This window comes from Lissotriton vulgaris, chromosome 12 (genome assembly GCF_964263255.1).
Source record: "Lissotriton vulgaris chromosome 12, aLisVul1.2, whole genome shotgun sequence".
In the NCBI taxonomy this organism is placed as follows: Eukaryota; Metazoa; Chordata; class Amphibia; order Caudata; family Salamandridae; genus Lissotriton; species Lissotriton vulgaris.
In genome coordinates, this window is record NC_141700.1 from 740,535,321 (window position 1) to 740,552,735 (window position 17,415).

General features: G+C 47.6%; 5 non-coding genes across 5 annotated transcripts; all 5 read right to left on the minus strand.

Annotated features, from left to right (window-relative positions):
- Nucleotides 1-7,154: 7,154 nt before the first annotated feature.
- On the minus strand, nt 7,155-7,228 carry TRNAT-AGU (transfer RNA threonine (anticodon AGU)). Its single transcript has one exon. It is a non-coding gene; the product is annotated as a tRNA-Thr (tRNA).
- Nucleotides 7,229-7,662: 434 nt separating this feature from the next.
- Nucleotides 7,663-7,735, minus strand: TRNAT-CGU (transfer RNA threonine (anticodon CGU)). Its single transcript has one exon. It is a non-coding gene; the product is annotated as a tRNA-Thr (tRNA).
- A 943-nt stretch (nt 7,736-8,678) lies between these two features.
- TRNAT-CGU (transfer RNA threonine (anticodon CGU)) lies at nt 8,679-8,751 on the minus strand. Its single transcript has one exon. It is a non-coding gene; the product is annotated as a tRNA-Thr (tRNA).
- A 437-nt stretch (nt 8,752-9,188) lies between these two features.
- On the minus strand, nt 9,189-9,262 carry TRNAT-AGU (transfer RNA threonine (anticodon AGU)). The gene has a single exon. It is a non-coding gene; the product is annotated as a tRNA-Thr (tRNA).
- Nucleotides 9,263-16,006: 6,744 nt separating this feature from the next.
- TRNAT-AGU (transfer RNA threonine (anticodon AGU)) lies at nt 16,007-16,079 on the minus strand. The gene has a single exon. It is a non-coding gene; the product is annotated as a tRNA-Thr (tRNA).
- Nucleotides 16,080-17,415: the final 1,336 nt, after the last annotated feature.

A 17,415-nucleotide genomic window follows, 5' to 3' on the forward strand; every position in this document is an offset into this window, starting at 1 on the left:
CCTCCGTCTTCTCCCCATTCAGTTTTAGTGAGTTGTGAATCATCCACTGGCCAACTGCCTCCATGCAAGATCTAAAATTGGCGGCAGTTGACGTAACTGACTGGGAGAGAGAGACTAGGATCTGGGTGTCGTCCGCGTAGGAGACTACCTCCATCCCAAAAGATCTAATGAGTCTGGCAAGGGGGGTCACATAGATATTAAAAAGGGTAGGACTGAGCGCTGAACCTTGAGGGACCCCACATTGCACAGACAGGGATGGAGATAGAAATGATCCCAGCATTACCCTTTGTTCTCTGTGGTCGAGAAAAGAGGAAAGGAGTCCCAGAGCAGGCCCGCGGACCCCAATCTCCCTCAGGCGAGATGTTAACACCGCGGGAGACAGGGTATCGAAGGCCGCTGTGAGATCTAGAAGGATCAGGAGGGAGGTCTGACCCTCGCCAACTCTAGTGCGGATATTGTCCAGCACTATGGTGAGGGCAGACTCAGTGCTATGCTCCCTCCTGAAACCATGCTGGGAAAGATCCGAACCGAATGGCGATTATGGACCGAAAACTTGGTAAAGTTGATTCGATCGGTCGAGGTCTGGCCGAGGTTAAAAAGCAGTTAGCAGCCCAGAACAATCCCTCAGATCGACCTAAGAAGGTAATAGGCCCGGCCTCGCCGGGGGTCGTCCCCGAGGGTAGGGGGAAACATATTAAAAAGAGGGCGGTTTCCGGGAAGGCCCCGGTTCCTGAGGCGCCCCCAGTCGCCCCCATTGCCCCAGCAGGCCCCCCGGTCCCGAACCCAGATTTGGGCCTGCCAATCCCGGTTGTAGTTACCCCTGTTAATGAAGAAGAGATGCCCCCGGGACTGGCCATCCAGTTAGCGGCAGTATTACCCTGGCTCAAGAAGAAAGCGGGGGGGGCGGTGGCCGGGGGGGACCCGGCCGAGGAGGCTAGGATTATAATCGAGCAGTTACGGCGGACGAGAGAAGCCGGGACCGCGAATGTTCCTTCTTTTCCCCCATAGGTGGCACCAGGAGTACCTACGGCTAACCGGGAAAGGGCAGCGGACACGACGATTGCACCCGGTAAGCAACCATTGCCAATGGCAGGGGAAGGTTCTCTACCCTCAAGGCGGGAAAGGGTGGCCCAGTACATCCCTGCTGCCACGAAAGAAATGATATGGGGGGATAAGTATGTGAACATGTTTTCTTTGTTGACTGACCATCACGAGATGGAATATGCAAAATCCCAGAAAGATTTATGGCAAACCAATGTGTATGGCGGGCCAAGATGGCGGAATTTAGGGTCGATGAGACCGTTGCTAATTGGGTGAAAGCCTTTTCGATCTTTACTGCAATCATGGGTGAACGCAAGCCCGAAGTAATGACTGAGTTGTCTTGTTACCAGAATAGGATTATGGATTTTTATACTATATATGGGGGGGACGAGTGGAAAGGATATGACATGAAATTCCGGAAAGCGAAAGAATTTGATGTTACTTTGACCTGGGATTGCCTCGACTCGGTGTCATGGCACAAGCAGCTCTTGCCTGGGGCGGTGAGTACGTCTTCACCGGGCGGGAGCGGGCCGGGGTCAGTTCGCCAGAGGCCTGCGTTGCCCTTTCGAGCGGGTGCCGCTGGTGATTTCCAACCCAAGACTGGGGGAAATGGCGGCAAACGAGGGGTTTGTTGGGGCTTCAATAGAGGCAACTGTAATAGGCCACAGGGAGCATGTAGGTTCAGGCATGCATGTGCGGGCTGTGGGAATTCCTCACACCCGGAGAGTAGCTGTAGATCCAAGAACAGCGGAACAGGAGGAAAGGGAGGGTTTAAGCCAGAATAAGGGGACACTGGGGAACCGGCTACCTACACCCGTAGACATTATGGCTATGACTCCTTGGCTGAACAAATACCCTGATCATAGATCTGCCGGGATGTTGAGGAAGGGATTCCTATATGGCTTCAGCATCTCGGCGGGGAATTTTCGGGGGGACTTCTTTTGTAGAAATCAGTTATCTGTCCTACATGATCCAAGCGTGGCAGCAAAGAAAATTTCCAAAGAAGTCAGCCTGGGGCGGGTGGCGGGGCCTTTTCAATGCCCGCCGGTGGCAGATTATGTATGTTCACCGCTAGGAGGGGTCCCAAAGAAAGACCCTGGGGAGTTTAGGCTCATTCACAACCTATCTGCCCCGAGGGGTGCTGCGGTGAACGATGCTATTGACATGGATATTTGTTCGGTTCGGTACGCATCGTTCGATGATGCGGTCGTCATGTTGAATCATCTGGGCCTCGGAGCACTGATGGCGAAATCAGACATCGAATCAGCATTCCGCTTGCTCCCGGTACACCCACGGGACCAGCGCTTGCTAGGCTTTGTGTTTCAGGGAAAATACTACATGGATAGATGCATGCCTATGGGTTACTCCATTTCTTGTGCTTATTTTGAAATGTTCAGCTGTTTTTTGGAGTGGGCATTTACCGAAATCACAGGGCATGGGCACGTTATGCACTACTTAGACGACTTCCTGTTCTTGGGAAGGGCAGGCACTATGAAATGCGCGCAGGCGCTGCAGGACTTCCGCACCCTCATGCATGAGTACGGAGTCCCATTGGCTCCTGGTAAGACGGTCGGACCATCCACTTCACTGGAGTTTCTGGGGATTGAGCTCGATTCTGTTGAAGGATGTTTCCGTTTACCGATCGAAAAGGTGGCCAAGTATAAGGCCTCCTTGGTGCAATGCCTTGGTAAGGAGAAAGTGACCTTGCACCAGTTACAGCAAACAGTGGGTCAGCTTAACTTTGCCTTAAGAGTGATACCGATGGCTCGCCCCTTCTCACGCTCTATTGCGCAAGCTATGGGTGGCCTCAAGGAGGGACACCACGGTACGAGACTGTCAGCAGAGGTTCGTCAGGATATGCGTATTTGGTTGGCATTTCTGGCGGACTTCAAAGGTCGAGTTGTGTGGCACAAACCGCCAACATCATCGGATGAGCTAGGTTTGTGGACCGATTCAGCTGGGAGCGTGGGATTCGGCGCCATCTTAGGCGACCAATGGTCGGCACAAGTATGGCCGACGTGGTGGCACTCCAGCGGCCTGACAGGTAACATTGGGTTCTTGGAGCTATTCCCCATTTGGGTTGCTCTGATGGCATGGCCAGACGACTTTAGGGACCGTTCGGTCGTGTTCTGGTCCGACAATATGACGGTGGTCGAGTGCATTAATCAGCAGGCAGCCCGCTGCAAGTGGATCTTGAGATTGTTGAAAGAAATTGTTTTACGTTGCATGAAATTGAATGTACAGTTCAGAGCAAAACATGTGCCAGGTATACTGAACAATGCAGCTGATGCACTCTCTCGTTTACACATGCAGGCTTTCAGGGGCTATTTACCCACAGCGGACCTAGTGGCGGCACCATTCCCCTAAACGCTATGGCTAATTGGTGCCCCGGATTACAAGACCTCGTGGAAGCCAGTTTAGCGCCCAGGACAAGGAAGGCGTACGAAGGAGCGTTTCGTTCCTACTGCACATTTTTGGGTCCGACAGGGAGACAGAGTTGGGGCCAGGAGGAATCCTTCCTGGGGTTCTTAGTAGCAATGCACAAAGAAGGCCGATCAGCGGCAACGGCCATTAGGCATAAGGCGGCCATTTCGTTCATGGCACAACTGCAGGGCATAAGTGACCCTACGGGTTCCTTTTTGGTTACACAGGCACTCCGGGGCTCGCGGCGCCTCGAGGGTCGCAAGCAGGACACAAGGCGGCCGATTGGCCTAGACAGATTGTCTCAGCTTTTAGCGAAGCTGGGTGAGACGTGCTCCTCCCCTTTCGAAACAGTTCTGTTCCGGGCAGCTTTCGCCTTGGCATTCCATGGGGCTTTGCGTGTAAGCAACCTGGTGGCAAGGAACAAGAGGGACGTGGAGGGAGGTCTGTGTAGGGTTCACGTACAAATAAAGGGTGATTCGATGGTAATCTCAATAGCCAGGTCGAAGACAGACCAGGATGCTAGGGGAGATAGTGTTGTCGTCCAGCGCGCACGAGGGTCCCCAGCCTGTCCGATAAAGTGTGTGGAGGAATACATGACACAAGGGAAGGCTACATGGGGGGGAGCCTGCTTAGGCACAATGATGGCACCCCACTGACGAGGTTTCAGTTTCAGAGGGTGCTGGCACTGACAATCGCTGCTGCGGGCATGGACCCGCGCAATTTTGGGACCCATTCATTCAGAATAGGGGCTGCTACCGAAGCTACGGCCCGGGGTCAGAGTGCCGAGGAAGTAAAGCAGCTGGGCCGTTGGTCCTCGAGCTGCTTCAAAAGGTATGTGCGATTGCACATGTTGTGAAAAGTCAATTGACATGCACTCACGCTTCTTGTCTTTTGTTTGGATTACAGTTTCACAGGCCTGTGACGCGGGGCGGAATTTAATGTCGACCCACCATCAGGAGACCAGCGGTCGAGGAACACCGACTGGGGAGAAAGTGGTGTGGGTCGTGGGCCACTCCTACGTGAGGCGCGCCGGGGACGTATTCATGGCAGGTGACGCGATTCACGCATCTTGGGAATACGGGTAGAGAGTGACCTTCCATGGGAAAAGCGGCCTCTGTTGTGACCAGTTTCAATCATTTTTTGAGGGACTGTTAGGGCGGCAAAGGTCACCGCCATCAGTAGTCATAGTACACCTGGGGGGCAATGACTTGGTGAAGCTGGGTAGGCGAGTGTTATTAGAACGCATCCTGTCGACAGTGAGCTGGTTAGCTAAGAAACTCCCGGGGTGCACGATTGCCTGGTCCCACATGATCCCCAGGATGGTTTGGCGGGGGGGTCTTTCAGTGCCAGCGTTGAACCATTCGGTGAAGAGAGTTAACAATAAGATTGGGAAGTTGTTTCGCTCCGCGCAGTTGCATAGCATTCCTCATGGGTGTATTCGGGGTGATCACATGTATCTGAATGATGGGGTCCACTTGTCCGGGAAGGGAATGATTTACTCATAGGAGACTTCATAGCATGGTTAATTGGTTTGAGAAAGCATGACCTATAGGAGGAGTGGGGGGGTCCGGATAGTCGGTCAACTATCCGGCCTGTGGCGGTAAGGTCATGATCGGTGAGCAGTAATTTCAAGGTCCCTAGAGGGGGGCGCCACCCACAATGGATGGGAGCGCCTAGGGGGAGACGGCCATAGGCCCCTCCCAGGGGTGGAGGCGGTTAGATGCCCCTCCTACGAATTTCCCGGGGGACGCATATCCGCTCCGGCGGAAGAGAGTGTGGGGATGGGGGGGAGTCCACGCTGTCCTCCTACAGATACCTCACACGGGAACTCGGACGACCTTTAAGATGGCGTCGAGTGAAAGGGGGCCCCCACGACAAGGGAAGTTGCAGTTGGCAATGAGGGTAAAGTCCTCTGCGCATGCGCCACTCACACCGTGAGGGCGGGATATTGGTAGTAGGGATCTGACACCGGTTAAGACCTTGCCGTTGGCCCTTAATGCTAGGATGTACAATTTTAATTTAGAATGTATGCATTTTCAGGATGCTAGACTCGGCTAGGAAACCTTTGTATTAGAGATCTGTTAAGGTTAGCCAAAGAACATGTCTTCATCGAAATGTAAGAAAAGTAAAATTGTACATAAATCATGAAACTTTTAATTTATGTTTTAAATTTTGTTTCATATTTTAATAAATACGGCCGGGGGGGTAACTCCCCCCCGCCTTCCAAAAGCTCAAACCTGTGTCTGTCTCCTCCCATGGGGGATTGTTGTTGGGAGGGGGTGGCGAGCATCCCGGCCATATGGAAAGGGGCGACCATTCGGTCCCCCCGAACGTATGGACGGGTGCCCCGATCCCCCCGGGAAACCATTTTGGGCGGGGGGCGTGGCTCGGCTGGTATGCCCGAAGTGGCGTAGCCGGGGCGCGCCCTTTCCCGCCCAGGAGGGGTTGTCCTAGACACCCGCCCGGAAGACCACGCCCAGTGGGCATACCGGAGGAGGGTCCACGCCCTCACACAGAAGGATAAATGAAGCGGGAATCCGAAGAAGCGTCCTCTTGTTCCTGTGCTCTGAAGGCTGCACCACTCGATTGCTCGTGAGCCCTCGACGGAACAAGCGGCAATTTTGACCCACCCACCAGCCCCTAATGCAGTGTTTGTTTTAATAAAAGTTATGGATGATATTTGATCGTATTAAAGTGATACAGTCTGGTTTTCAGTAATTACATATGCCTGAGATTAAACTTGTGTGTAGGCCTTTTCTCCTTTGTAGGAAAGTGAAGAGTGTGATTTATATACTGATGTTGCTTCTACTTTTAGGAATTTTCGTAGTAGAAAGGTGAAAGTTGATGATTTGTCAAGACCATGTCAGAACTTTCTTCCCTTAATAGATAAACAACTGTCGTATTTATTGTTTGGTCGGGCGGTAAGGTCATGATCGGTGAGCAGTAATTTCAAGGTCCCTAGAGGGGGGCGCCACCCACAATGGATGGGAGCGCCCGGGGGGAGGCGGCCATTGGCCCCTTCCACTGGGAGGCGGCGCCCACTAAAGATGGGTCGCCTAGGGGGAGACGGCCATAGGCCCCTCCCAGGGGTGGAAAGGCGGTTAGATGCCCCTCCTATGAATTTCCCGGGGGCCGGATATCCGCTCCGGCGGAAGAGAGTGTGGGGATGGGGGGAGTCCATGCTGTCCTCCTAGAGATACCTCACATGGGAACTCGGACGACCTTTAAGATGGCGTCGAGTGAAAGGGGGCCCCCACGACAAGGGAAGTTGCAGTTGGCAATGAGGGTAAAGTCCTCTGCGCATGCGCCACTCACACCGTGATGGCGGGATATTGGTAGTAGGGATCTGACACCGGTTAAGACCTTGCCGTTGGCCCTTAATGCTAGGATGTACAATTTTAATTTAGAATGTATACATTTTCAGGATGCTAGACTCGGCTAGGAAACCTTTGTATTAGAGATCTGTTAAGGTTAGCCAAAGAACATGTCTTCATCGAAATGTAAGAAAAGTAAAATTGTACATAAATCATGAAACTTTTAATTTATGTTTTAAATTTTGTTTCATATTTTAATAAATACGGCCGGGGGGGTAACTCCCCCCCGCCTTCCAAAAGCTCAAACCTGTGTCTGTCTCCTCCCACGTGGGATTGGTGTTGGGAGGGGGTGGCGGGCATCCCGGCCATAAAGCAAGGCGCTGCTGAGAGTTGAACTCAGGATCTCCTGTTTACTAGACAGGTGCTTTAACCAGCTAAGCCACAGCACCCACTTGATGCTTAAGCTTGAAACACTTTTCTTTATGGTGTTTCAAGAGAATATTGCTTTTTCACTTTCATATTCCTTTCTAAGTTCACACACTTCTCTACTCAAACACTTTAGATGAATGAAGATGCTTCACTTATTCAAAAACACCTCTCTAATTTGAAGTTTATCCTATTCATAGAATTTTAAAATATACCTTGCTGAAGATTGGATTAGTTGAATTCAACAATAGAGTGATCATTAACCTCTATCTTGTTCTTTGTCATTTTCTTTTCCCTATTTAAGTCAATGCATTCCTACCAAAATCTTCACAATACCAAGTATTTTATTTCTTTTTAAGATAACTTTTCTAAATTTCATAGAACCAGACGTTTATTCTTGAATTGTATTCAACACTTGTTTGATGAAAATTATTACGAAAGCATGGAGAAAACAGCTAGGTGCTGCTGAGATTTGAACTCAGGATTTCCTGTTTACGAGACAGGCGCTTTAACCACTAAGCCACAGCACCAACGGTAATTGTAAAAAATGCATAAATAGTTTATTGTTAATGATGAAAATGTGTTTCCTGCTATCAATTCTTCTGTATATGTGTTGTAATCTTAAACATGAAAAGATACTCAATCACTAAGCAAGTATTAATATGTTTTGATAAACAGGTATTCTTATAAAACCCAATTTCATTTCTTGAATACTTTACACATTTTTTTCATGAAGGTATTAATATTGCTCAAATCTAGGTAGAAATGTAATCTACGTCTTTCTCATAGATATGTCTTTTTTTCATTTTGCAATAACAGTATTCATTCTATAATCTTGAAAATACTTGGGTTTTTATAAGGTTTAAGACGATCTGTTCAACAGTAAGACAAATCATTATTTTATATTTTAATTGTATCGGAATAAGACCTAATGAAAATGATTTGTTATATACAAATGAGAAAAGCAAGGCGCTGCTGAGAGTTGTACTCAGGATCTCCTGTTTACTAGACAGGCGCTTTAACCAGCTAAGCCACAGCACCCACTTGATGCTTAAATTTGAAACACTTTTCTTTATGGTGTTCAAGAGAATATTGCTTTTTCACTTTCATATTCTTTTCTAAGTTCACACACTTCTCTACTCAAACACTTTAGATGAATGAAGATGCTTCACTTATTCAAAAAACCTCTCTAATTTGAAGTTTACCCTATTCATAGAATTTTAAAATATACCTTGCTGAAGAATGGATTAGTTGAATTCAACAATAGAGTGATCATTCACCTCTATCTTGTTCTTTGTCATTTTTTTTCCCTATTTACGTCAATGCATCCCTACAAAAATCTTCACAATACCAAGTATTTTATTTCTTTTTAAGATAACTTATTTTAAAGTTCATAGAACCAGACGTTTATTCTTGAATTGTATTCAACACTTGTTTGATGAAAATTATTCCGTAAATATGGAGAAAACAGTTAGGTGCTGCTGAGATTTTAACTCAGGATTTCCTGTTTACGAGACAGGCGCTTTAACCACTAAGCCACAGCACCAACGTTAATAGTAAAAAATGCATAAATAATTTATTGTTAATGATGAAAATGGGTTTCCTGCTATAAATTCTTCTGTATATGTGTTGTAATCTTAAACACGAAAAGATACTCAATAACTAAGCAAGTATTAATATGTTTTAATAAACAGGTACTCTTATAAAACCCAATTTCATTTCTTGAATACTTTCAATTTTTTTTCATGAAGGTATTAATGATGCTCAAATCTAGGTAGAAATTTAATCTACGTCTTTCTCATAGATATGTCTTTTTTTTCAATTTGCAATAACTGTATTCATTCTATAATCTTGAAAATACTTGGGTTTTTATAAGGTTTAAAACGATCTGTTCAACAGTAAGACGAATCAGACTTTTATATTTTAATTGTATCGGAATAAGACCTAATGAAAATGATTTGTTATATAACAATGCGAAAAGCAAGGCGCTGCTGAGAATTGAACTCAGGATCTCCTGTTTACTAGACAGGCGCTTTAACCAGCTAAGCCACAGCACCCACTTGATGCTTAAATTTGAAACACTTTTCTTTATGGTGTTCAAGAGAATATTGCTTTTTCACTTTCATATTCCTTTCTAAGTTCACACACTTCTCTACTCAAACACTTTAGATGAATGAAGATGCTTCACTTATTCAAAAACACCTCTCTAATTTGAAGTTTATCCTATTCATAGAATTTTAAAATATACCTTGCTGAAGATTGGATTAGTTGAATTCAACAATAGAGTGATCATTCACCTCTATCTTGTTCTTTGTCATTTTCTTTTCCCTATTTAAGTCAATGCATTCCTACCAAAATCTTCACAATACCAAGTATTTTATTTCTTTTTAAGATAACTTATTCTAAATTTCATAGAACCAGACGTTTATTCTTGAATTGTATTCAACACTTGTTTGATGAAAATTATTCCGAAAGCATGGAGAAAACAGCTAGGTGCTGCTGAGATTTGAACTCAGGATTTCCTGTTTACGAGACTGGAAAGGGGCGACCATTCGGTCCCCCGAACGTATGGACGGGTGCCCCGATTCCTCCGGGAAACCATTTTGGGCGGGAGGCGTGGCTCGGCTGGTATGCCCAAAGTGGCGTAGCCGGGGCGCGCCCTTTCCCGCCCAGGAGGTGTTGTCCTAGACACCCGCATGGAAGACCACGCCCAGAGGCATACCTGAGGAGGGTTCCCGCCCTCCCACAGACGGAAAAATTGAGCAGGAAGCCGAAGAAGGTCCTCTTGTTCCTGTGCTCTGAAGGCTGCACCACTCGATTGCTCGTGAGCCCTCGACGGAACAAGCGGCAATTTTGAAATTTGTAATCTTGTTGTTTTTCTTTCAGTTATCTGGAGAACAAAGGATCTGGTCCTCGTTGATCGACTAGAAAGAGCGGGATAATCGAAGCTATGGCCGGCAAAAAGGCGGGAAAGAGCTCCGAGTGGGAGAAGGTACTACGCACCTTGTCGAACAGAATGGCGATTATGGACCGAAAAATCGGTAAAGTTGAGTCGATCGGTCGAGGTTTGGCTGAGGTCAAAATGCAGTTAGCGGCCCAGAACAACCCCTAAGGCCATCCTAAGAAGGTAACAGGCCCGGCCTTGCCGGGAGTCGTCCCTGAGGGTAGGGGGAAGCGGATTAAGAAGAGGGCGGTTTCCGGGGAAGATCCGGTTCCCGAGGTGCCCCCAGTCGCCCCCATTGCACCAGCCGGTACCCCGGTACCAAACCCAGATATAGGCCTACCAATCCCTGTTGTAGTTACCCCGGTTAATGAAGAGGAGATGCCCCCGGAACTGGCCATCCAGTTAGCGGCAGTGTTACCCTGGCTCAAGAAGAAAGCGGGGGGGCTGTGGCCGCGGGAGACCCGGCCGAGGAGGCTAGGCTTATAATTGAGCAGTTACGGCAGTCAAGGGAAGCCGGGACGGCGAATGTTCCTTTTGTTCCCCCACAGGTGGCGCCAGGAGTACCTACGGTCAGCCGGGAAAGGGCAGCAGACACGACGATTGCACCCGGTAAGCAACCATTGCCATTGGCAGGGGAGGGTTCAATACCCTCGAGGCGCGAAAAGGTGGCCCAGCACATCCCTGCGGCCACAAAAGAAATGATATGGGGAGAAAAATATGTGAATATGTTTTCATTGTTGACTGACCATCGCGAGATGGAATATGCAAAATCCCAGAAAGACTTATGGCACCCCAGCGTATGGCGGGCCAAGATGGCGGAATTCAGGGTCGATGAGACCGATGCAAACTGGGTAAAAGCCTTTTCAATATTTACGGCAGTCATGGGTGAACGAAAGCCGGAAGTAATGACCGAGTTGTCCTGTTATCAGAATAGGATTATGGATTTTTATACCATGTATGGGGGGGACGAGTGGAAAGGTTACGACATGAAATTCCGAAAATCGAAAGAGTTTGATGCGACTTTGTCCTGGGATTGCCTCGACTCGGTGTCATGGCACAAGCAGCTCTTGCCTGGTGCGGCGGGTACGTCCTCCCCGGGCGGGAGTGGCCCGGGGTCAGTTCGCCAAAAGCCTGCATTGCCCTTTCGGGCAAGCGCCGCTGGGGATTTCCAGCCCAAGAACGCCGGAAATGGCGGCAAGCGGGGGGTTTGTTGGGGCTTCAATAGAGGTAACTGTAACAGGCCCCAGGGAACATGTAGGTTCAGGCATGCGTGTGCGGGCTGTGGGAACCCCTCCCATCCGGAGAGTAGATGTAGATCAAAGAACAGCAGAACGGGAGGTAAAGGGGGGTCTAAGCCAGAGTGAGGTGAGGCTTGGGAACCGATTGCCTACACCTATAGATATCACGGCTCTGACTCCCTGGTTGAACAAATACCCTGATCATGTATCCGCGGGGGTTTTGAGGACTGGATTCCTATATGGCTTCAACATCCCGGTGGGGGATTTTCAGGGGGACTCCTTGTGTAGAAATCAGTTATCTGTACAACACAACCCTGGTGTAGCAGCGAAGAAAATCTCCAAAGAAGTCAGCCTGGGGCGGGTGGCGGGGCCCTTTAGATGCCCGCCGGTAGCGGATTTTGTGTGTTCACCGCTAGGGGTGGTCCCGAAGAAAGACCCGGGGGAGTTTAGACTCATTCACAACTTATCTGCCCCAAGGGGCACTTCGGTGAACGATGCCATTGACCCGGATATTTGTTCGGTGCGGTACGCATCGTTCGACTAAGCTGTTGCCATGTTAAATCATCTGGGCCCGGGAGCGCTGATGGCAAAATCGGACATTGAATCAGCATTCAGGTTGCTCCCGGTACACCCAAGGGACCAGCGCTTGCTAGGTTTTGCGTTTCAAGGAAGTTATTACATGGATAAATGCATGCCTATGGGTTGTTCCATTTCTTGTGCTTATTTTGAAATGTTCAGCTGTTTTTTGGACTGGGCATTCACCGAATCCACAGGGCATGGGTACGTTATGCATTATCTAGACGACTTCCTGTTTTTGGGAGCGGCCAGCACTGCGGAATGTGCGCAGGCGCTGCACGATTTCTGCATCCTCATGCGGGAATTCGGAGTCCCATTGGCACCAGGTAAGACGGTTGGACCATCTACTTCACTGGAGTTTCTGGGTATTGAGCTCGATTCCTTTACAGGGATGTTTCCGTTTACCGATGAAAAAGGTAGCCAAGTTTAGGGCTTCCTTGACACAATGCCTGGGCAAGGAGAAGGTGACCCTGCATCAGTTACAGCAATCAGTGGGTCAACTTAATTTTGCCTTAAGAGTGATACCGATGGCCCGCCCCTTCTCACGCTCTATTGCCCAAGCTATGGTTGGCCTCAAGGAGGGACATCACCGGACGAGACTGTCGGCGGAGGTTCGCCAGGATATGCGCATTTGGTTGGCATTTCTGGCGGACTTCAACGGTCGAGTTGTGTGGAAAAAACCACCAGCATCATCGGATGAACTAGGTTTGTGGACCGATTCAGCTGGGAGTGTGGGATTTGGCGCCATCTTTGGTAACCGATGGTCGGCTCAAGTGTGGCCGACGTGGTGGCACTCCAGCGGTCTGACAGGTAACATTGGGTTCTTGGAGCTGTTCCCCATTTGGGTTGCTCTGATGGCATGGCCAGATGACTTTAGGGACCGTTCTGTGGTGTTTTGGTCAGACAACATGACGGTGGTTGAGTGCATTAACCAGCAGGCAGCCCGCTGCAAGTGGATATTGAGATTGTTAATAGAAATTTTTTTACGTTGCATGAAATTGAATGTACAGTTCAGGGCAAAACATGTGCCAGGTGTACTGAACAATGCAGCTGATGCACTCTCTCGTTCACATATGCAGGCTTTCAGGGGCTATCTACCCTCAGCGGACCTAGTGGCGGCACCATTCCCCGAAACGCTATGGCTAATCGGTGCCCCGGATTACAAGACCTCGTGGCAGCCAGCTTAGCGCCCAGGACAAGGAAAGCTTACGAAGGGGCGTTTCGTTCTTACTGCACATTTTTGGGTCCGTCAGGGAGACAGAGCTGGTGTCAGGAGGAATCCTTCCTGGGGTTCTTGGTGGCACTGCACAGTACAGGCCGATCAGCGGCAACGGCCTATAGACATAGGGCGGCCATTTCGTTCATGGCACAGCTGCAAGGCATGAGTGACCCAACGGGTTCCTTTCTGGTTAGGAAGGCACTCCGCGGCTGGCAACGCCTTGAGGGTCGCAGGCAGGATACGAGGCGCCCGATTGGCTTAAACAGGTTGTCTCTGCTTTTAGCAAAGCTGGATGAGACATGCTCCTCTCCTTTTGAAGCAGTTCTGTTCCGATCAGCTTTCGCCTTGGCATTCCATGGGGCCATGCGGGTAGGCGAACTTGTGGCGAGGAACAAGAAGGATATGGAGGGAGGTCTGTGCAGGGATCACTTACAAATGAGGGGGGATTCGATGGTAATCTCAATAGCCAGGTCCAAGACAGACCAGGATGCTATGGGAGAAAGTGTTGTCGTACGGCGCACACGAGGGTCCCCCGCCTGTCCGGTAAAGTGTGTAGAGGAATACTTGACACTGAGGAAGGCCACATGGGGGGGGAGCCTGCTTAGGCATAAAGATGGCACCCCACTGACGAGGTTTCAGTTTCAGAGGGTACTGGCACTGGCAATCGCTGCCGCGGGCATGGACCCGTGCGATTTTGGGACCCATTCATTTAGGATAGGGGCTGCTACGGAAGCTACGGCCTGGGGTCAGTGTGCGGAGGAAGTGAAACGGCTGGGCCGTTGGTCCTCGAACTGCTTCAAAAGGTATGTGCGATTGCACATGTTGTAAAAAGTCAATTGACATGCACTCACGCCTCTTGTCTTTTGTTTGAATTACAGTTTCGCAAGCCTGTCACGCGGGGCGGAATGGGAAGTCGACCCAGCACCAGGAGTCCAGCGGTCGAGGATCACCGACTGGAGAGAGAGTGGTATGGGTCGTGGGCCACTCCTATGTGAGAAGGGCCGAGGACGTATTCAGGGCAGGTGACGCGATTCACGCATCTGGGGAATACGGGTACAGAGTGACCTTCCATGGGAAGGGTGGCCTCTGTTTTGACCAGTTCCAAGCATTTTTTGAGGGTCTTTTAGGGCGGCAAAGGTCACCGCCATCTGTGGTAATAGTACACCTGGGGGGCAATGACTTGGTGAAACTGGGAAGGCGAGTGTTATTAGAATGCATCCTGTTGGCAGTCAGCTGGTTGGCTAAGAAACTCCCGGGGTGCACGATTGCCTGGTCCCACATGATCCCCAGGAAAGTTTGGCTGGGGGGTCTTTCAGTACCAGCGTTGAACCACTCGGTGAAGAGGGTCAACAATAAGATTGGGAAGTAGTTTCGCTCCGCGCTGTTGCATAGCATTCCTCATGGGTGTATTCGGGGTGATCACATGTATCTGAATGATGGGGTTCACCTGTCCAGGGAGGGGAATGATTTACTCATAGGAGACTTCATAGCATGGTTAAGGGCTTTAAAAAGGCATGACCTATAGGAGGAGTGGGGGGTCCGGATAGTCGGTCAACTATCCGGCCTGTGGCGGTAAGGTCATGATCGGTGAGCAGTAATTTCAAGGTCCCTAGAGGGGGGCGCCACCCAAAATGGATGGGAGCGCCCGAGGGGAGGCGGCCATTGGCCCCTTCCACGGGGAGGCAGCCATTGGCCCCTTCCACGGGGAGGCGGCACCCACTAAAGATGGGTCGCCTAGGGGGAGACGGCCATTGGCCCCTCCCAAGGGGGGAGGCGGATATATGCCCCTCCTACGAATTTCCCGGGGGCCGGAGATCCGCTCCGGCGGAAGAGAGTGCGGGGATGGGGGGGAGTCCACGCTGTCCTTCCTAAAGATACCTCACACGGGAACTCGGACGACCTTTAAGATGGCGTCGAGTGAAAGGGGGCCCCCGCGACAAGGGAAGTTGCAGTTGGCAATGAGGGTAAAGTCCTCTGCGCATGCGCCACTCACACCGTGAGGGCGGGATTTTGGTAGTAGGGATCTGACACCGGTTAAGACCTTGCCATTGGCCCTTAATGCTAGGATGTACAATTTAAATTTTGAATGTTGAGTTTCAGGATGCTAGACTCGGCTAGGAAACCTTTGTATTAGAGATTTGTTAAGGTTAGCCAAAGGACATGTCTTCATCAGATGTAATAAAAGTAAAATTGTACATGATTCATGAAACTTTTATTTAATGTTTTAAATTTTGTTTCATATTTTAATAAATACGGCCGGGGGGGTTACTCCCCCCGCCTTCTAAAAGTTCAAACTCGTGTCTGTCTCCTCCCATCGGGGATTGGTGTTGGGAGGGTGTGGCGGGCATCCCGGCCATAAGGCGCTTTAACCACTAAGCCACAGCACCAACGGTAATAGTAAAAAATGCATAAATAATTTATTGTTAATGATGAAAATATGTTTCCTGCTATAAATTCTTCTGTATATGTGTTGTAATCTTAAACATGAAAAGATACTCAATCACTAAGCAAGTATTAATATGTTTTAATAAACAGGTACTCTTATAAAACCCAATTTCATTTCTTGAATACTTTACACATTTTTTTCATGAAGGTATTAATATTGCTCAAATCTAGGTAGAAATTTCATCTACGTCTTTCTCATAGATATGTCTTTTTTTCATTTTGCAATAACAGTATTCATTCTATAATCTTGAAAATACTTGGGTTTTTATAAGGTTTAAGACGATCTGTTCAACAGTAAGACGAATCAGACTTTTATATTTTAATTGTATCGGAATAAGACCTAATGAAAATGATTTGCTATATACAAATGAGAAAAGCAAGGCGCTGCTGAGAGTTGAACCCAGGATCTCCTGTTTACTAGACAGGCACTTTAACCACTAAGCCACAGCACCAACGTTAATTGTAAAAAATGCATAAATAATTTATTGTTAAAGATGAAAAGGTGTTTCCTGCTATAAATTCTTTTGTATATGTGTTGTAATCTTAAACACGAAAAGTTCTCAATCACTAAGCAAGAATTAATATGTTTTAATAAACAGGTACTCTTATAAAACCCAATTTCATTTCTTGAATACTTTACACATTTTTTTTCATGAAGGTATTAATGATGCTCAAATCTAGGTAGAAATTTCATCTACGTCTTTCTCATAGATATGTCTTTTTTTCATTTTGCAATAACTGTATTCATTCTATAATCTTGAAAATACTTGGGTTTTTATAATGTTTAAGATGATCTGTTCAACAGAGGTAGGGTTTGGCAAGAAGATGGCGTGCATACAAGTGGATCAAGGTTCAGACTTTTATATTTTAATTGTACCGGAATAAGACCTAATGAAAATGATTTGTTATATAACAACTATGAAAAGCAAGGCGCTGCAGAGAGTTGAACTCAGGATCTCCTGTTTACTAGACAGGCGCTTTAACTAGCTAAGCCACGGCTCCCACTTGGTTCTTAATTTTGAAGCACTTTTCTTTATGATGTTCAAGAGACTATTGCTTTTTCACTTTCATATTCCTTTCTAAGTTCACACACTTCTCTACTTAAACACTTTAGATGAATGAAGATGCTTCACTTATTCAAAAACACCTCTCTAATTTGAAGTTTACCCTATTCATAGAATTTTAAAATATACCTTGCTGAAGAATGGATTAGTTGAATTCAACAATAGAGTGATCATTCACCTCGATCTTGTTTTTTGTCATTTTTTTTCCCTATATACGTCAATGCATTCCTACCAAAATCTTCACAATACCAAGTATTTTATTTCTTTTCAAGATAACTTATTCTAAATTTCATAGAACCAGACGTTTATTCTTGAATTGTATTCAACACTTATTTGATGAAAATTATTATGAAAGCATGGAGAAAACAGCTAGGTGCTGCTTAGATTTGAACTCAGGATTTCCTGTTTACGAGACAGGCGCTTTAACCACTAAGCCACAGCACCAACGGTAATAGTAAAAAATGCATAAATAATTTATTGTTAATGATGAAAATGTGTTTCCTGCTATAAATCCTTCTGTATATGTGTTGTAATCTTAAACATGAAAAGATACTCAATCACTAAGCAAGTATTAATATGTTTTAATAAACAGGTACTCCTATAAAACCCAATTTCATTTCTTGAATACTTTACACATTTTTTTCATGAAGGTATTAATATTGCTCAAATCTAGGTAGAAATTTGATCTACGTCTTTCTCATAGATATGTCTTTTTTTCATTTTG